The 21,602-nt window shown below is 37.1% G+C and overlaps 1 protein-coding gene and 1 pseudogene across 1 annotated transcript in view; both read left to right on the forward strand.

Annotated features, from left to right (window-relative positions):
• PDSS2 (decaprenyl diphosphate synthase subunit 2) overlaps nucleotides 1–21,602 on the forward strand; it is a 263,575-nt gene that overhangs the window by 14,603 nt on the left and 227,370 nt on the right. The window lies entirely within an intron of this gene.
• LOC124528309 (60S ribosomal protein L38-like) lies at nucleotides 4,893–5,105 on the forward strand (annotated as a pseudogene).

Below are 21,602 nucleotides of genomic sequence, written 5' to 3' on the forward strand. Positions count from 1 at the left end.
GCAGACATCACTTTAAGATAGTTTTCATTTCCTTCAGATAGATACCTAGAAGTGGGATTTCTGGATCATGTGATAGTTCCATTTTTAATTTTTTGAGGACCCTCCATACTGTTTTCCATAATGGCTGTACCAATTTATAGTCCTACCAGCAGTGCACAAGAGTTCCCTTTTCTCCATATCCTCACCAACACTTATCTCTTGTCTTTCGATAAAAGTCATCCTTAGCCCTAGCAAGAGCCATTCAAGTGGTTAGTAATGATTGTGGTGTGCCCTTTACCACTCCTACTCATGTGTCAAGAGTGAAGGGAGAATCTTCTGGGCCCAATTCAGAGACACAATAAGAGCAGTATCTTACATGAATAGAAGTTTATAGTTTGAATAGAGAAAAGTGAGAGAATAACATCTTTACCTTAGGCTTCCTTTTTTCCAAAGAACCTACTAGGACAGTTAAAACCATTTTCATATTGGGAATTGCAACTTAGTTCTGGTCAAGTACCATTATCTGTCATAGTAAATTAATGACAACTTGAATAACTTTTGTATTCAATTTGTAATTTTTATTTATGTATTAAAAATTTTTTTTGACGTTTATTATTGACAGAGAGCATGAGCATGGGAGGGGCAAAGAGAGGGGGAGGCACAGAATCTGAAGCAGACTCCAGGCTCTGATCTGAGCTGTCAGCACAGAGCCTGATGTGGGGCCCAAACCCACAAACCATGAGATCATGACCCGAGCTGAAGTCGGACACTTTACCCACTGAGCCACCCAGGCGTCCCAATTTTATTTATTTTAGTTGTATAAGAACTGTAACAATACAATGTTTATAATTTTTATATTCATACATATTTAAATAATATTTTAACAATCATTTAAGGCAATAATGGATGACTGATGGGGCACCTGGGTGGTTCAGTCGGTTAAGTGTCTGACTCTTGATTTTGGCTCAGGTCATGATCTCACAGTCCTGAGATCAAGCCCCGCATTGGGCTCCGTGCTGGATGTAGAGCCTGTTTGATTCTCTCTCTCCCTCTGCCCCTCCTCTGTGCACTCTCTTTCTCTCTCTCTCTCTCAAAAAAAGGGGGGGGGGGAGACTGAGTTTTTACCCTTAAAAATGTTCCTCAAGGATGAGGGATACTCACAATTCTGTGTTCTTATTTCTGGGCCCAGTTAGTAAGGATAAGTTGATCATAGGTTTTGAAGTGCTATAATATTTAATTCTTGGTGCTTAGATTCTAATGAGTTAGGATTCAGATGCCCACATCTCTCCCTTGTGTTGCTCATTACTACTGTATGGCCAACTGCTTTTCATTAATACTATTGTATTCTATAATTGTCCCTTCTTTTTTCTTCTACAGGAGTCAGAATTTTTATGTGTTACGTGTGTGTGTTTAACACCATAGAGGCCCTTTAAATCTGTGCTTGTGGTTTGAAGACTATAATGACTGTTTTTCTAAAAATAGATACCTTGGAGTAGATTTTTTAAATGGGCACTATATGTTAACCATTCAGATAGTCGTTTCTGATTTAATACTTATTTCTGATTTAATACTTATTTGAAGTTCTAGATACAAATTTTTAGTTTATGGAGTGCAGCTGCATTTCTTTTCTTCCTATGACTCACCAAAGCCTACTCAAAGCCTTTCATTTTTTTCTATTTTTGTATACTGAAGCTTCATTTTAACAAATATTTAAAAATAGCTTTAAAAATTACCATTCTTTTGGAGTCTCCTTGGAAGTTTATTTCATTTGCTCCAAAGATTTTTTTTTTTTTTTTTTTTTAAGCAAGCTGAATTGGTTTTATATCCACAGTTGTGAGGTTAGTGCTAGGTCTAGTAAATACTATACTGTAGTCTAAAAACTTAACAGTAGTGTTTGGAATTTTTCAAACATTGATAATTTGCATGAATGTATTCTTTATAGCATTTAATAATTATAAGGGGCTTTCTATATATCTTAGTGTTCAGTATCAACAAGTAAGTGAAATTTATTTTATCCTCAAAATAGAAATAGCTTCATAAAGCTACTTCCTCACCATTTCTCTCTAACTTTAGGTTATTTCTTCTATGTTGCTGTATATTTAAAAGGGATGTCATTTAGTTTCACAGGACTAATAGTATATACAAAGCTTTTATTAAAAGATTTTTATGTAGTACTATTATTTTTAAATATTATGTATTGTCTCACGTACTTTTTATTCTGTAGTCCCCTTGATCAAAAACAAGAGTGACAGGGCACTGGGTGGTTTAGTCAGTTAAGCATCCAGCTCTTGATTTCAGCTCAGATCATGATTTCACCATTCAGGAGATTGAGCCCCATGTTGGGCTTTGCTCTGAGAGCACAGAGCCTGCTTTGAATTCTCTCTCTCTCTCTCTCTCTCCCTCCCTCCCTCCCTCCCTCCCTCCCTCCTTCCCTCCCTCTCTCTCTCTCTGCTCCCCTCCTGCTCACACTTTCACTCTCTCTAAATAAATAAGTAAACTTAAAAAATAAATAAAAACAGTAGTGACAATAGAGCGTGCATGATATAATTTTGTGAGTACATAGAAAGGATCTCCAGAAATGAACATCTAGAAGTTGGAAGTCCTGGCCTTAGAATTTTTTTTAAAGTTTATTTATTTATTTTGAGAGAGAAAGCATGAGTGAAGAGGGGCAGAGAGAGGAAAAGAGAGAAAATCCCAAACAGCCTCCACGCTGTCAGTGCAGCGCTTGATGCAGGGCTCGAACTCACAAACCATGAGATCATGACCTACGCCAAAGTCAGGAAGTCAGACGCTTACCAACTGAGCCACCCAGGCGCCTCTTAGAATTTTAATCTAAGTTTAAAAGTACTCCAGATTCTTGATTTCCAGCATAGGTCATGTTCCCAGGGTCATGGGATCAAGCCCTGCGTATGGCTCTGTGCTGGGCGTGGAGCCTGCTTAAGATTCTCTGTCTCCCTCTACCCAGCTCATGCTCTCTGTTTCTCTTAAAAAGAAAAGGAAAAAAAAAAGTACTCCTGCGTTTACCTGGCCAACTGAGGACAAAACTGGAGTGGAGTTTGAAGGATACGCTGCACTGTACAAATATAAGGTGGAAGTGGAGTATTATGACTGTTATCATGAGAAATATTAGCAGTTGAAGCTGTGTGGTATAGTGGAAAGAACAGAGTTTTGCAAGATGACTGACCTGGGTTCAGTCCTGGCTTATGTCATTTACTAGCTGCTGTTTGGGCAAGTTAACTACTCAGACCTGTTTTCTCATCAGCAAAAATGGGAATAATAATACCTATCTTGTGAATCGTGAATGAAAGGTCTAGGTGACAACATAGTTTTATTTCTCCTTCCCTAACTACAGAATAGGAAATGTCCTTGGCAAAAGTAAACACCTTTCTGAAGCAAAGTAAAAAATTATATTTTCATTAATGAATTGCAAGTAAAATAGGATTGACTAATGGTTTAGGAGGATGAAGAAAGTGGTGGTTGCTGGTTAACATGTGGTCCTGAATTAGATTTTAGAACTCTTGAAGTTGGTTTAGTATAAAGGAGTTCAAAATATGAATACAGTTGGCTGCTACCGATGTGTTACAAACCCAGACAAAGTTGAAAGTAGGGAGCCCAGGGTCTCTTAAATGGGTGAGAATAATATATGTCAAGAGGCTTTGTAATCTTTAAGTTATTTTAGCAATGAATAAGGTACCGTCACTTTTTACCCTTGGCAGAAGTAAAGGGAAAACATCTGGGGGTGGTAGATCTCCCCAAATTCTCTGGTATACTCTTCTCCGTGGGTAAACTGCTACTGCATCGCTGCCACTGGAACCATGTGGGCTCTTAGATGTCCCTGTAGTTAGGAGCCTAAGACACATGTTTAGATATGGTGATGCCCGGTCTAGTTTTATGGATTGTAAGCAAGGTGCATGGCTCTTTGTATGCCTAGCAAGTCTTGAAATCTCACTGAATGGCAGTTTAGTAAGTTTCCTGCAGATAGATAAGTTCTATCCTTCTGTGATGTGGAGTCACAGACTCTTGATAAATATTCCTTGATTTCTCCAGTTTGAATTGCTCATTCTTCCAGCTGTCTGTCTCTTCAAAAAATCGGAAGATTGGACATACCATTGGGCTTTCATTCTGCATCGTCTAGATCAGCTGGTGTCAAGTGGTGGCTGCTTCCTTTAGACTTGGGCATATGTTGACACTTTAAATATATACATTTATATTTGTCAATTATTCCTCAGTAAAGCTGGGAGAAAAAAGGATTGGGCGTATGTTCTTCAGTTTACCTTTTGAGATGCATCAGTTATAGCTAACCACTTCATGAATCAATTGGCCTATCTGTGTCCTTTATTTTGGACCTCTGATTTCAGTAGAAGTGTATCTAACACTGTGATCTTTTTGAAAGAAATGATTTTGTCTTTCTATTCCTATTGCCCAGCATATACTTGACACACAGAAAACGTTCAGTAAGTACTCACAGAATTTAATTGGATGGAGTAAAACCTTTCCTAACCTGAGGACTTTGTCTTTCTCCTGACCTTTGCTTTAGTCATTACTTTAATTAGATCATGGTATTTATCTTACATATTATTCTTCATAGTATAGGGCATCATGGCTGGAGATAGTGATCAACTCTTCCCAAAGACTGAGAAAGAAAAAAATGCACTTAAATTGTAGCAGGATTGATTAAAATTGGGGGGGGGGTGGATTTTTCCTAGCTGTAACATTTATTAGGGATGGATTGCAGAGACACTTTTGCATTCTTTTACTTTGAAATCTTCCATGGGCTTGGCATACACCTTCTTAAAAACACCGAGAAGAGTAACATAACATTCTTTCTTCCTTCACTGAGAAGAGTAACATAACATCCTTGCTTCTTGCCACTTGCTGTGCCAGCCACAAGCTCCCCTGTGCCCCTCGTAGCCATGCCTCACAAAGTTGAAGAAATCAAGGGCTTTCTGCTCATAGCCAGGTGAAAGGATGCCAAATCTGTCAAGATCAAGAAAAATAAGTATAATGTGAAGTTTAAAGTTCGATGCAGCAGATACCCTTTGACCTTGGTCATCACAGGCAAAGAGAAGGCAGAGAAACTGAAGTAGCCCCTGCCCCCAGGTCTGGCGGTCAAGAGGCTGAAATGAACCTGGCACACTGATTTGAACTATATAAAAATTTAAAAAATTAAGTGTGTATATATGTATGTATGTGTGTGTGTGTGTATATATATATATATATATATATATATATATATTTAATTTTTATTAGCTTCCAGATATTGCAGATTAAGAATTTGAGAACAAATTGTGATCAACAGGTGTACAACTTCTGCAGAAAATGTAGAATTTGTTATTCCATAATATGTTCCTCTATCAAAAACAGCTGTCTCCAAGTAGTGCTTTGTACTGTTGGCAAATTCATTACAAATGCAGGAAGCAATTCCTGTTTCATATGATTGTGATTTGTAAAAATAATTTAGGTGTAAGCTATCCACAAATCTTTTTTTTTTTTTGTAGCAGTCCTATCTTAAATCCTCATATTTTGGCATTACACATGAGTGTCATGAGTTTAAATTCTGGAACATCCAAGCAGAAATATAAGAAAGGGCTCATTTAGGCTGGAATGGCAAACATTCTAATTGGGAGGGTCCTCATTTTGATTTCTGCTCTCCTGCCCACCCCCTTAACCAAAAACCAAAGGAAAACATCTGGAGTCATTTAGGCAGTATAAATATTCTTAAAAGAATGGACTCCTAATCATAAAGCCTTTCTGGCACTGAAAGATTTGTTTGGATAGATAGAGTTCACATGATGGGTAAAAATATTTTTGAATTCATAAAGACTCCCACAAGTCATGAGTGGAGAGTTTGGGAGTATGGCAGACTGAGACTGATGGAGTTCATAATAGGTTTTAAGAGGAAAATAATCCATTAGTGCACAGGGGATACTCTCTCATCTTTTCCCTTAGAAAGGTAGCTGATTTCCTGTTAAATGATGGTTGTTTCACTTAGAAGGCAATGTGCTGAAGGTATAATTTTAGTTTTATTCTGTTTTCACAGTTTAAACAAGTTTTCTTACAGGGAAACAAAGAGAAAACAATGCCCTTCAAAGCCTATGTCTTCAGCCTCTGCTTTGTAGTTCTCTCCCTGTAAGACATAAAGTAGGGAGGAGGAATAATAGCAAAGCCTTGAAAACACACACACACACACACACACACACACACACACACACACACGTATCAATTAAGGAAGGGAGTTGAAAGGTATAGCTGTGTTGCAATTAGTCAACCAATATTTATTGACCGTCAACTGTGTATTAAAACACAGTGACAGATAATTGAGGTAAAAAGGGTTTCTGTACTCCAAGGACGTAGAGTATTCTTGAGGAAACTAGATGTAAACATACGAAGTTACAGTGGTAATGTAAGATAAAAATAATTTAATCGTATTTGTCAGTAATTGCCAAATGGGAGATTTAGTTAAGTGTTCCAGGAGTTCATGTCAGAGATAGACTACTCTGAGTGAAGGGCTTTGTGGAAGAATTTTGAGCAGCTGCTTGAAGAATCGGTAGAATTTTGGATTGATGGAAAATAGGAAGAAGATATTTCTGCCCTTCCTTTTCACTGGAATACCATATGGGGAATTCAGGAAGAGCAGAGTTAGGATCATGTTAATTTTGGGACAAAATTAGCAGTTAACCATGTTGGAGAACTTTAACTTAATGAACCTGAAAAAACCTCTTGATGATTTCACCATCTTTGTAAGTTCCCTTAATTCAGGCCTATAAAACAGAAACAAAACGTTTTTAAAGCTCTGGAAGGCATAGAGAAAGTGATGCCATCCAGGATATTCACTGTGAAAGAAGCAGTGTTGTATTATTAAATTTGGACATTTTAAGCAGTTTGAGGAAAAGGACACACACAAAGGAGTCATGTGTCTCTACTTCAGAAACCTTGACTTCCAACTGCTCAGAAAGCTCTGGTAACTACAGAGCATCAAATAAGCTTTCAGAGATTCTGATCTTCATACAAATTACCAATATAAAGAGGAAGAGATTTTTTATATGCCTTCTTTCTCTCTTATCCTCAAAACTAAAGTGATTGTATTTTTCTCAACACCAAGTTAAGGAAGATGATATTATCATTCTTGTCATTGTATTGTCTTTTCTCTTTTTCCTGTCTCTCTTTCCTTTATTGTAGAGTACACTTGTTGAGTACATTTTAATAAATTATCTATTTAAAAATATCTAAATCCGTACTCATGGCTATTTATAGGTAGATATGATAGAAATGTAGAGATTATCAAATTTATGGTGAATGGGTATACACAGTCCTTGGATTGCATGGATTGTTTTTTCACGCAAATCTGGTCAAGTTTTGTTTTCAGACTAGAAATGAACAATATCTTTTCAGGAACCTGGAGGAATCAGAGAGAAAAAGCAAATGTTGCTATATCAGAGAGAGTAGTTTTATTTTTTCCTAGGAGACTAAATCATCAAGTAGGTTTTATTGTATATAAAAATCTCTAGTTGAAAAGAGCCTTCTTTGGTGTGTGTTTCTTGATTTTAAAAATTTAATCTCATTTTTACATAAAACATGTCCCTGTTAGATAGCACAGAAATTCATTAAAAAAAATTTTTTTTAACGTTTATTTTTTTTTTGAGACAGAGAGAGACAGAGCATGAACGGGGGAGCGTCAGAGAGAGGGAGACACAGAATCTGAAACAGGCTCCAGGCTCTGAGCTGTCAGCACAGAGCCCGATGCGGGGCTCGAACTCACGGACCGCGAGATCATGACTTGAGCCGAAGTCGGCCGCTTAACCGACTGAGCCACCCAGGCGCCCCAGAAATTCATTTTAAAAGTACCCATAATCTTACCACTCAGAGATAGCTAGTATTACTATTTTGGTGTACAGCCTTCAAGACTATAAAAGTGAAGGGGCACCTGGGTGGCTCAGTTGGTTAAGCTTCTGACTCTTGATTTCGGCTCTCACGGTTCTTGAGTTCAAGCCTCACATCGGGTTCTGCGCTGACAGTGTGGACCCTGCTTAGGATTCTCTCTCTTCCCTCTTTCTCTGCCCCTCCCCTGCTCTCTCTCTCTCTCTCTCTCTCTCAAAAAAATAAATAAATAAATAAACTAATAAAAATTTTTTTTTAAACACTATAAAAGTGAGTTTGCCCATGTGTGTATTTTTGTTTATATAGCAGTATATAGAGAATTGCTTTTAAATTTTAACAATTACATGGTATTCCATCGTGTGGATATACCATAATATGATTCATTATTCTGTTTGGTTGGATGTTTGTCCTCCTAAATTTGATGTGATGTCTTTCCCTAGCCCTAGGTCCCACAGATGTTCTCCTATATTTTCTTCTAAAAGTTTTATAGTTTCATGTTATTTATTTATTTATTTAATTTTAAAACTAGAATTGTTTATTTTTTTTTGTACTCAGAGTACTTTATTTTTTTTATTTTTTTTCAGTATATGAAATTTATTGTAAAATTGGTTTCCATACAACACCCAGTGCTCATCCCAAAAGGTGTCATGTTTTTTATTTAAATCCATGATTGATTTTGCATTGATTTTGTGCATATAGCATATTTTAAGTCAAGGTTCTTATTTTCTTTTTCCTGTCTGTGAATGTCTAGTTATTCCAGCACAATTTGTTGAAAAGACTACCCTTCCTCCATTGAACTGCTGTTGCACCTCTGTCAAAGTTCACTTGGTGTATTTGTGTTGATCCATTTCTGGATTCTCTATTTCACTGATCTATACCTTTCTCTTCTGCCAATACCGCACTGTCTTGATTTCAATGGCTATGTAGTAGGACTTAACATCAGATAAAGTGGCTCCTCCTGCTTTATTCTTCTTTTTCATGATTATTTTAGAATAAACTGGTTTGTATCTGTCATAGTTGTTGTGGTGGTGGCAGCAGAACCTTGCACCTCTTCTGCACCCCAACTGAGCACAGGGTGGGAGAAAGGATTTTTTTTAGGGAATAGGAAATAGTTCCTAATGTTAAACACCATTTCTGCACCCCAGCTGAGCACAGGGTGGGAGAAAGGATTTTTTAGGGAATAGGAAATAGTTCCTAATGTTAAGCAGAAACATGACATCATTAAACATTATTTTTGTAGAAAATATTCCTTTCGTGATATCAGTAAGACTATTGTACAGTGTTTAAAGTGGCACTATCCTGTTTGAAAGCAAAGGAGTAGATGGCTAAGTACTCAAGGACCCTTCTGTTGTTGTTTTCATTTTATCCACTGTTGTCAGGGACTTGGGTTTAGGTTTCTACAGCAACCACAGTCTGGACTACATAATTCCAACACATAGTGTGCATGTGGTGTTAACTCTGATGCCTTATACACTACATGTGGCAGAGTTGCAGTTGCTATGGAGATCAATCTTTGGACACACTTGGTTGATAACGATGTCTCTCATATGTGGATTTTGCTGCTAAAAGAATATGAAGTGGTGCTATTAGTTGACCGAGAGACGTAGAAGACTTTATCAATAATTTCTCTATAGCTGAGAACCTCACATTTGAAAACTTTAAGTTAGACATTTGCTCACAAACATACTAAAGTGTCTGTGTGTGTGTGTGTGTTTGTGTTTAATAACATATGGCTTGCTTGATACCTGGAAGTGGAGGGAAAATATGACATCAGAGAACACATTGTCAGAGGAATTTGACAGACTCCTCTTGGCCAGTCAACCTCATTTAAACAGTATACTGTAAAAAAAAAAATTCAAAGACTAAATAACTTACATTATTTTAGTGGGCTTATAATAAAGTCAGTTGTCAGTAAAAAAGGGAAGGAAGCAATTCTTCTTGTGAACTATTCTCATTTGAATATGGGGCCTTGGGTAACAGCTAGGAAGAACCTTTTTCTTGGAGCACTTTACCTCTGAAGAGTCCTTTGAACTCCAGAAATGAGAAACAATTGAGGAAGAGGAAGTGATTTTTTTTTTCCTTTGATAGTGTTACTTAAACTAGGATACAGGTTCTAGACCTAAGAGAGACTGTTGCTGAGTGTCCTCATTTGCAGAATTCTTGAAAGAAATGTAGTTGTAGGCTGATAAACATCTTTGCTTTGGGTTAGAGAAACTTGTCAGCCAAGAGTTGATATACCAGACTAGTAGTTCTCAACCCCGGCTGCACATTAGCATGTGGGGCTTTAACATAGTACTGATGTTTGAGCCTAACAAAAGCTAAATCAGAATCTCTGGGAATGATGAAAAACTGTGGCGTTGGTATTCTTTTTTTCTTCTTCTTCTTGAAAAGTGAATACTTGGGGTGCCTGGGTGGCTCAGTCGGTTAAGCGGCCGACTTCGGCTCAGGTCATGATCTCGCGGTCAGTGAGTTCAAGCCCCGCATTGGGCTCTGTGCTGACAGCTCAGAGCCTGGAGCCTGTTTCAGATTCTGTGTCTCCCTCTCTCTGACCCTCCCCTGTTCATGGTCTGTCCCTCTCTGTCTCAAAAATAAATAAAGGTTAAAAAAAAAATTAAAAAAAAAGAAAAGTGAATACTTGATACTAATATGCAACCAGGATTGAGAACCTCTGCAACAGAGTAAGTTTTCATCTAGAATCTTACATTTTAGCTGAATTTGTATATTAGAATGCATTAAGAAAAGTAATGTGAACATTGCAGAGAGTTTAGAAAGGGCAGTCTTACCATCTATGTTAGTTTCCTGTTGCTGTTTTAACAAATTACCACAGACTTACTGGCTTTAAACAACACAAGTTTATTATCTTACTTTCCTGGAGATCAGAAGTCCTAAATGGGTCTTAGGGGGCTGAAATCAGGATGTCAACAGAGCTGAATTCCTTCTGGATACTCAAGAGAGAATCCATTCCTTGCCTTTTGCTACTTCTAGAGGCTGCCCACCTTTTTTGAAAGGCTTGTGGCCACATCACTCCAACCTCTCTGCCTCTGTTGTCACATCTCCTTTTCTGACTCTGACCCTCCTGACTCCCTTATGAGGATCCTTGTGATTATATTGAGCCCATCCAGGTAATCCAGGATAATCCCCTGATCTCACGATCATTAACTTAATCACATCAGTAACGTCCCTTTGCCAAGTAAAGTAACATTCACAGCTTCCAGGGATTAGGACCTGGACATCTTTTGGGACAGGAGGGCATTTATTAGGCCTACCATACGAGCTTAACACAAAGATCATCACTTTGGTCTTTTCCTTACTAGTCTTTAATGTGCATATTTTTATTAGAATGTGATCACCTTGCATATACAGTTTTTATTCTTTCCTGCTTAGTCCTCATAACCATCATTTTGAATAGCTGCATAATAGTCCATCCATGATTATGCCATATTTTACATTGTCTTCACCCTGTTGTTGGATTTTTATGTTATTTCAGACTCCTATTGATAGATCAAGTGTCATAAGTGTTTTTATTTATTAGATAGATCCCATGATGTGGGTGGAAGTACTTAAATATTATAAACCTTTTTATAGTGTTTAAGTCAAACTCCAAAGTTGTATTTTTGAAGAGTTCTAATTGATTTGCAACACTGTCAGCAATGTAAGAGAACAGTATGGGTGCCTTTATATCTTTGCCAATATTGGTCATTATCATTAGAAAAAGACTTTTTACTAAAAAGATAGGTGAAAAAGTGTTATCCTGATTTAAATTTAATCTACTTGCAAATTTTCCCCATATTTCTGTTTATTTCTCTTTGCATGTTTTGTTCATTTATTTCTTATAGTATGATTTATTTATTAATCTTTAAGATATCTTTTGTAAGTGATGAATCATAAATTCTACTCCTGAAACCAACATTATACTGCATGTTAACTAACTAGAATTTAAATAAAGATTTGAAACCAACAAAAAATCTGTAAGACAACTTTATATGGTGGAACTACTGACTTACATGCTACAAATCTTTTTTATTATTTTTTTAATTAAAAAAATTTTTTTAATGTTTATTTTTGACAGAGAGAGAGAGAGACAGAGCATGAGCGGGGGAGGGGCAGAGAGAGAGGGAGACACAGAATCTGAAGCAGGCTCCAGGCTCTGAGCTGTTGGCACAGAGCCCGACGTGGGGCTCGAACTCACAGACGGTGAGATCATGACCTGAGCCGAAGTCGGATGCTCAACTGACTGAGCCACCCAGGTGCCCTACTACAAATCTTTTTTAAAACACACATTTAAAAATTTTAAATTGTTCTAATCTGTTTTTCCCTTTGTGATTCTTTTATTTTGCTATGTTTACGTTTTCACCTGACAAAGGTTTGTGGTATTCAGTTGTTTTCTTTTACTTATTTCATGATTTAGTCACTGCCCTTAGCAAATTGCTAGCAAGCTAAGAGGTTCAGGGACTTAACGAGTCCAGACTTACCATATATATGACTTACGGTACCAAGCAAGTACCAAATTAATTTGATTCTGTTTGTATAATTTATCAAAATTAGGAACAAATTTTTAAAAGGACTGGAGAAGAAATCTAGCAATTGTAGTACAGTCCTTAGATGTTTATTGCCCTTTGCTAGAAGGTTTATTCACCATGCTGTCATGTTGTGTGTTCATGCAGATAATTGAGAATTATAGTAAGCTATCCTAGTCTATGATAAACAGACAGAATGCACTTTAATTACATTCTAATTTATTATCTAGTGAAAGTACCTTGCTAACAAATCAACCCAGATATGACTTATTGGATAGCCTTTGCACTTAGAGGAATAATCAGTCTGTAATCATAAACAACATGAACCGTTCATCTTCTAGATTGCTATTATATTTATTATGCTCAAATGCCTGCACTGGGCTTCTTTTCTGTTTGCCTCCCGTTTCGTGGCTTATATGCCCCTGCCCTGCCTGCTGTAAGTTGGTGGCATCCTGTGCTTACCAATTCTTTCTCTTGAAATATGTGTTAGGTTCATGCCTGGGAACAGAGTTCTGTTACTTTACCATAGGAGTAAAATGCATTTTTCTCCAGTTACAGTAAATAGAATAAACTGTCACCATAACGTCCTAATATGTGATTTATTTCCTGCTACCCCGATAAGAACTAGCACAATTCTAATTCTATAAAGAAAGAGTTTGCCCCACAGAATAGCCACCACATCCTTTAATATCCTGTATTACTTCCCCCTGGTTCCAAAATGGAGGTATGCAAATTAAGATGAAACAACAGCTAGCCCTTGTTATTTTGTTTGGAGACAACCTTGTGCAGAGAATCTTATCTGGGCGTGGGTTTTCTGGTGCAGTACCTTCTTTAATTCTACTACTTAAGAATGAACATGGGAGAGAGCCAAAGCATAAGAGACTGTTAAAAACTGAAAACAAACTGAGGGTTGATGGGGGGTGGGAGGGAGGGGCGGGTGGGTAATGGGTATTGAGGAGGGCACCTTTTGGGATGAGCACTGGGTGTTGTATGGAAACCAATTTGTCAATAAACTTCATATATAAAAAAAAAAAAAAAAAAAAAAGAATGAACATCCTCTGGCACTGTTTCCACAGAATAATTTAGAAGTTTGTAGCAGTAGCTGTTAACAGTAGATGATAATAATTCCTATCTGAGAGTATCCCCTTTTTTATGAACAAGGATCTTACACCTAGAAGACCCCTCACTAGTGCTTTTAGTATAATGCTCACAACCAATGTATCCATAATTGTACAGCTGATAAGTGGTAGAAGGGACCTGGAATTTCTGCATTTCAGTGCTGTGATTTTTTGTTTCCATTCTTGGACCAAATTTGAATTAAAAAGGAAGGTAAAAAGATTTTACTTACCCTCTTTTTCCACATTGGGAATTTGTTTTGGCATGCAAATCAATTTAGGGGGCTTGGAAGTTCTTTATGTTCTGAAGATTTCTGCAGAAAATATAATTAAAAAAAATTTTTTTTTTAAATTTTTTTTTTTCAACGTTTATTTATTTTTGGGACAGAGAGAGACAGAGCACGAACGGGGGAGGGGCAGAGAGAGAGGGAGACACAGAATCGGAAACAGGCTCCAGGCTCTGAGCAGTCAGCACAGAGCCCGATGCGGGGCTCGAACTCACGGACTGCGAGATCGTGACCTGGCTGAAGTCGGACGCTTAACCGACTGCGCCACCCAGGCGCCCCTAAAAAATTTTTTTTACCTGGAAATTGCTTAATCACTTCCATTTGAGAGTTTTAGTTTTATTTGGCTTCAATATGAGTGGTAAAATCACCTTTCTTCTTTACTTTTTGTTTAAGTATTCTCTCTGAGCCAGGTGATGTTTAAGGTCTACTCTTAAGATTCTGTGATTATGTCCCTTAAATGTCTTGCTTTTTTTCCCTGTATGTTCTCCACCCTCACACAGACCCAGGTTTCTGGAGTTTCCCATAGGATATTCTCCTTAGGGCCTGTTCAACCCCACTTTGGATCTGACCAAGGCATTGTTACTATTTTATGGGGTCCTCTGTTCCTGAAACCCTCTTGCTTGTCTCCTCAAAGCTAGATTCTGTGTGCTGTCTTGTCTGAATATTAGGAGGGAATTAGTAATAATTTTTACTCTTTTCTACCAGGGAAGCCTTAGATGCTTCTGTTGGAACTAACCCAAAAGAGACCATATTTAGTGTTTTGAGATCAGATTGAGGGGAGGGAGAGAGTGGGATCTTGACAAGGTACAGAAGGAAGTATGTAGTTCTGAGCAGCCAGGGGCTTGTTTTGTGCATCCTATTCAGGCCGCTACCTATTTCATGTGGTTCTCCGGCTGTGCTTGAGAATATTAGCAGGGCTCACTCCAAGCCAAATCCTTCTCTGAAGCTGTGGCCTAGTTTGTTTTGGAGAAAATTTACTTCATGTTTGCCATCCTCTTCGCTCTGTAGCAGTTACTATATGAATTATTCAAGAACCCCTTTTTATGACTATGTTTGAACTCCATTTTAGGAATAATAACTATGCAGTTATATTCTGAATTTCATGGCGTTTTGACTTTCCGCAAGACCCTTTTAGGATCAAATCAGAGCAAAATAGTTGCTTATATTTGACCATACTGGAATGTAAGTCCCACTTTGGCTTCCAGCCTATAAGTTATGAAATACTCCCCCAAATAGATCTTACCAAGATCACTAATGACCCCCATATCACTAAATCTAATGAATTTCTTTTAGTGTTTGTTCTATTTGTATTGTTGACAGTTTCTTTTTTGTTGAAAAATGCTTTTTACTTGATTTTCTTCTTTTTGGCCATTCCTTCCCTGCCTCCATGGCAGGCTTCACCAGCTGATTAAATGTTGCCGTGCCGTACTATTACTCTGTTCTGTCCCCAGTTTATTCCTTCTGTTTCTTTCAGTTACCAGAAACAATTTGCATCAGTCTAACCTCACCCACCTGACCTCCTTCTAGTCTTCCCTTCCCCCCATATTCCCAAAGAACATAAAAGTGGATGTGATCATACTGAAAAACATGCTGTGTTCTTGAATAGGAGGTCTCAGCATCATAAAGTGCTGATTTTCCCGTACTTAGTTTATAAACTAAAGTGATCTCAATGAAAATACTAGAGAAACTAATTATAAGATGCATATTGGACCCTGAAAAACCTTGAAAAATAAGAACAATGAGGAGGGACTAGCTCTTCCAGATGTTAAAATATGCCATAAATTCTTAATTAAAGCAATGTCGTACTGGTGCATGAATTGACAGACTAATAGAGTAGAATTGAAAATTCAGAAATAGACTAGAAAATATAGCAACTTAGGATATGTATGGTAAAAACAGTATCTTATATCAGTGGAAGGATGGATTCTAATAAATGGTATTGTTTTAACTGTAGCCATCTAGAAAGAGATTGTGAAGTCCCTACTTAATGTTGTGCACTTGGATAAACTCGAGATTGGTCAGAGATCTAAACATAAAACATGAAACCATGGGAGAATTTAATGATAACGTTAGAGTTATAAAGACTTTCTAAAATTCTGACTCAAAATCACAAAGTCAAAAGATTGGTTAATTTGTCTTTTTATTATTTATTTTTAAAGATTAAAAAAAAATTTTTTTTTGTTTATTTATTTTGAGAGAGAGAAGTGAGTGTATGTGAGGGAGGGGCAGAGAGAGAATCCATGGGGCTCCATCTTATGAGCTGCAAGATTATGACCTGAGCCAAAATCAAGAGTTGGATGCTTAACGGAGCCACCAGGCACCCCCTTATTTTTAAAGATTTTATTTTTAAGTACTCTCTACACCCAGCGTGGGGCTTGAACTCACAACCCTGAGATCAAGAGTTGCATGCTCTACCAGCTGAGCCAGCCAGGTGCCCCTAATTTTCCTGTTAAAGATCAGTATGGCCAAAATTCACCATAAGCAAAGTCAGAAGAAAAATACAAGATTCATTGCAATCTCTATCAAAATTTCAATAGAATTTTTACAGAAATTTAAAAACAATCCTAAAATTTGTATGGAACCACCAAAGACTCCAAATAGCTAAGCAGTTTTAAGAAGAACAGCACCTGGGTGGCTGAGTCAGTTGAGCATCCGACTCTTGATTTTAGCTTAGGTCATGATCTCATTCATGGTTTGTGAGTTTGAGCCCTGTATCAGGCTTGCTGCTGTCACTGCGGAGCATGCTTTGGATCCTCTGTCTCCCTCCCTCTTTGTGCCTCCCCTGCTCATGCTCTCTCTCTCAAAAATAAAAATAAAAGAAGAAGAACAAAGCTAGAGGCATCACCATTCCTGATTTCAAACTACATTTCAGAATTACTGTAATCAAAACAGTGTGGTAAAAATAGACATTGATCAGTGGAACAGAATAGAGAGCCCAGAAATAAACCTATGCATACAAGGTCAATTAATTTACAACAAAGGAGCCAAGAATATACAATGGGGAAAGGATAGTCTCTTTAATAAATGGTGCTGGGAAAAATGAACAGTCATCTTACACCGTTACACAAAAATTAACTTAAAATAAAGACTTGAACATAAAACCTGAAACCATAAAACTCCTAGAAGAAAACATAGGAGAAGCTTAGCTCTTGACATTGGTCTTGGCATTCGTTTTTTGGATTTGACACCAAAAGCAAAGGCAACAAAAACAATAAATAAACAAGTGGGACTACATCAAACTAAAAAGCTTTTGTACAACAAAGGAAACTATCAACACAATGAAAAGGGAATGGGAGAAAATATTTGCAAAATCATGTATCTGATAAGGGATTGATATTTAAAATGTATAAAGAAATTACACAACTCAATAGAAAAAAATACGATTTAACAATGGATAGAGGACCTGATGAGACATTCTTCCAAGGAAGACATACAAGTGGCCATCAGGTACATGAAAAGGTGCTCCACATTACTAATTATCAGGGAAAAGTAAATCAAAACCACAAAAAGATATCATCTCATACCTGTTAGAATAGCTATTATAAAAAATACAGGAAATAACAAGTGTTGGTCAGGATGTGGAGAAAATGGAATCCTTGTGCACTGTTGGAAATGTAAATTTGTGTATCCCAGTATGGAAAACAATATAGAGGTTTCTTAGAAGATTAAAAATATAACTACCATATGATTCAGCAATTCCACTGCTGGGTATTTATCTCAAGTAAATGAAATCGCTATCTCAGAAAGATATCCGTACCCTCATGTTTGTTGTGGCATTATTTACAATAGCCAAGACATGGAAACAACCTAAGTGCCCATCAAAGGATGAATGGGCAAAGAATATGTGGTGTATAGATAATGGAATATTATTCAGCCATAAAAAAGGAATCCTATTTGTGATATGAGTGGACCTTGAGGGCATTATGCTAAGTGAAATATGACTGTGAAAGACAAATCCTGTGTAATCTCATTTCTCTCATTTATATCTCATTTATATATGAAATCTATATATGAAATGAATATGAAATATATATGCAATCTCATTTATATATGAAAAAACCAAAGCCAAAACCAAACCAGCTCATGGGAACAAAGAACAGATGGGTGGTTTCCAGAGAGGTAGGGGGTGGGCAGAGTGGATGAAGGTAGTCCAAATGTATGTACTTCTAATTATAAAATAATTAAGTTCTAGGAATGTAGTATATAGCATGATGACATGTTAACAATACTGTATATTTGAAAGTTGCTAAGAGAGTAGGTCTTCAAAGCTCTCATCAAAGAAAAACTAATTGTAACAGTGTGTGGTAGTGCATGTTAACTAGTCTCATTGTGGTAATTATTTTGCAATATACACACATATCAAATTGTTAATTTGATATAAAACTAATACAATGTTTTATATTAGTTATCTCAAAACTTTTTAATAAAGAGAAATAGAAATTGAAAAAAATTTGCCACTAATATTACAGTCATATATATGTATTAGGAGCTCATAGGGGCATCTGGATGGCTTAGTCGGTTAAACAACTGACTCTTGGTCTCAGCTCAGGTCATGATCTCATGGTTTGTGAGTTCTAGCTCCACATCATGCTCCGTGCTGTCAGTGGGGAGCCTGCTTAGGATTCTTTCTCTTTCCCTCTTTCTCTGGCCTCCCTCCCTTGTACTTTTCTCTCTTGTACTCTCTCTCTCTCAAGATAAATAAACTTAAAAAAAAATTTTTTTTAAGAGTTCATAGAAACATAATAGAAAAATGAGCTAAGGACATGAACAGATAGTATAGATGGCTCTTAAACATATGGAAGAATGCTCAAACTTACCTAAAAAAGAGAAATGCAAATTAAAATGTCAATAAAATACAGTTTCTTACCTAACACATTGGTAAAAATCCGAGTTTGATAAATCAATCAGTTGTCCAGGCATTTTCATACATTTTGATAGGAGTGCATAATTTAGCAATGTTTTCCAAATTACAAATGCATTTATCCTATAACCCAGCAATCCTACTTATAAGGGTGTAATAGCAAAATCCAATAGTAGCTGTTGGGCTTTTTCTTCTCATCCACAGGGGACTGGTTAAATAAATCATAGTACATCCTAACAGTGGAATGCTGCTATGAGTTGCAAAAAAGAAATGGATATATTAGGGGCACGTGAGTGGCTCTGTTGGTTGAGCTTCTGACTTCGGCTCAGGTCATGATCTTGCAGTTTGTGGGTTTGAGCCCCATGTCGGGCTCTGTGCTGACAGCTCAGAGCCTGGGGCCTGTTTCGGATTCTGTGTCCCCCTGCTCTCTCCACCCCACTCCTGCTTGTGCTCTCTCAAAAATGAATAAACATTTTTTAAAAAAGATTTTTTTAAAGAAATGAATATATTAAACAAAAAACTCAAGGTACAGAACAATATGTATAGCCTACTGTCTTTTGTGTAAGAAAGGAGGGAAGAGTGTGTGTGTGTGTGTGTGTGTGTGTGTGTGTGTGTGTACTGATATCAGGATGTACGCAACACATAAGAAAGACGAAGACTGATTACCTACGGGGGTGGAGAAAGGTAAATAGTGTGACAGGTTGGGAGTGTCAGTATACCTTTTTATTTTATATTCTTTTGATTTAAAAATACAAATCTGATCATCCTCTCGCCCCGTTGTAACTTTAGCAGTTTCTGTTGCTCTGAGGACTGAAACTTCTAATGTGAATAGCAAGGCCCTAGATAGCTTGTTTCTTCAGCCTTACCACACAGCATGCTTCCCCTTGTTCTCTCTGCTTTGGCCACTTTGACTTTTTTTTTCCTATCTCAAATTCATTGTTTCCTTCTCTTACAAGGCCTTTACTCATGCTATTCCTCTAGCTGGGAGACTTTACCTAGTTAAAATGTGCTTATCATTTGATCTTGACAGTATGTTATTTCTGCAGAGAAGTCTCCTTGACAAAAGTCAAGTTTTCCATTCATTAGTAGCACCTTGTTCATCTCCTTTCTAATTCTGGTTATAAATGCAGTTGTGCATTCTTTGTTAGGATTGTTTCTAGTCTTTCCCACTAGAAAGTAAGCCTCTTGAGAGCAGGGACCATGTCCACTTTGTTCGGAGATAAAAGTACCTATTTCCTAGGGTAGTGAGCATTAAATAATATGATACATATTATGTGCTTAGCATGATAGCATATAAACATATGATGCTAACTAGATCCTGCTATGTATTGTCTTGTTTTTATAGAAGGAAATGATAACTGTTTGTGAATTAGGTGGATAAAATTTAAGGAAGAATTCTGACTCTCCTTGGCAAGAGAAAGGGTTACCTTCGGAAAAGAGTAACTAGTCTGTGAAAAGAGAAATAAAATAGCTTTTATTCCTCTACTATTCTTAGTTACTGTATCTAAGACAAACTGCAAGAAAGCAGCTTTTTTGCCAAAATATTTTTTCATCTTTTCAGTTCAGTTCGGTTCTTTTTTTTTTTTTTTTTTTAATCAAATAGCTGGCAGTTTTAATTAGAAAAATACAAAATAGAATTTTTCAATTGGAGGGGTGCCTGGATGGCTCAGTCAGTTAAGCGTCCAACTCTTGATTTTGGCTCAGGTCATGATCTCATGGTTTGTGGGATTGAGCCCCATGTTGGGCTCTGCTCTGACAGAGCAGAGACTGCTTGGGATTCTTTGTCTTCCTGTCTCTCTGCCCTTCCCCTGCTCACTCTCTCGCATGCACGCTCTCTCTCTCAAAATAAATAAACTAAAAAAAAATGAAATTTTCAGTTGGAATCTGGGAATTAATATATACAATTGCAGTTCTATATTTGTTGTATTAACCAAACTTGTAAAATTCAGGTAGAATACAAGACAATGAGAGCCAAGATGATACAAGACATTTCACATTATGGCAAAGGGAACAGCTTATTGTTGATCACTAGGGTCATATTCTCTATCATGTGATTTGTAGGGTGGCTTTGAAGAGTTTAAAAATTATATTGTAGCTGCTTCATATTTTCTTCCAGTGTTCTCCAGTTGTCACGGCCTCATCTCAGTTCTTCACATTTTTGAAAGCTGGTAGATTATTATTATTATTATTTTTACCAATTTTATTTTATTTTATTTAATGCTTATTTATTTTGAGAGTGGGGTAGGGGCAGAGAGAGAGAGGGAGAGAGAGAGAGAATCCCAAGCAGGCCCCGCACTGTCTGCACAGAGCCCAGCGCGGAGCTTGAACTTACAAAGCGTGAGATCATGACCTGAGCTGAAATCAAGAGCCAGAAGCTTAACCGACTGAGCCACCCAAGGCTGGTAGATTATTTTAACGTATACTTTAAGTGCCAGGTTTTTACTTTTCATATATTAAGCATTAAGAAAATTGCCTTTTTGAAATCCAAATTAAAACCACAGTGAGATATCACCTTACACTGTCATAATAACTAGAATCAGATAAGAAATGACAAATGTTGGTGAGGTTATGAAAAAAAAGGAACCCTTGTGCATTTGTTGGTGGAAATGCAAATTGGTGCAGCCACTATGGAAAACAGTATGGAGGTTCCTCAAAAAAGTTAAAAATAGAAATACCATACCCAGTAATTCCACTACTGGTTATCTTTTGAAAACACTAATTTGAAGAGGTAAAGGCAGCCCTGTGTTATTGCAGTATTATTTACAGTAGCCAAGATATGGAAGCAACCCAAGTGTCGATAGATGATAGATGAATGGATAGAGAAGATATGGTATATATTTACATTAGAATATTACTCAGCCATGAAACAGAATGAGATCTTGTGATTTACAACAACATGGATGGACCTAGAGGATATTGTGCTGAGTGAAATAAGTCAAACAGAAAAAGACAAATACCATATGAT

Source organism: Lynx rufus, unplaced genomic scaffold, assembly GCF_022079265.1.
Source record: "Lynx rufus isolate CCGP_SWC_20201006 ecotype Redwood Valley unplaced genomic scaffold, mLynRuf1.p SCAF_6, whole genome shotgun sequence".
Taxonomy (NCBI): domain Eukaryota; kingdom Metazoa; phylum Chordata; class Mammalia; order Carnivora; family Felidae; genus Lynx; species Lynx rufus.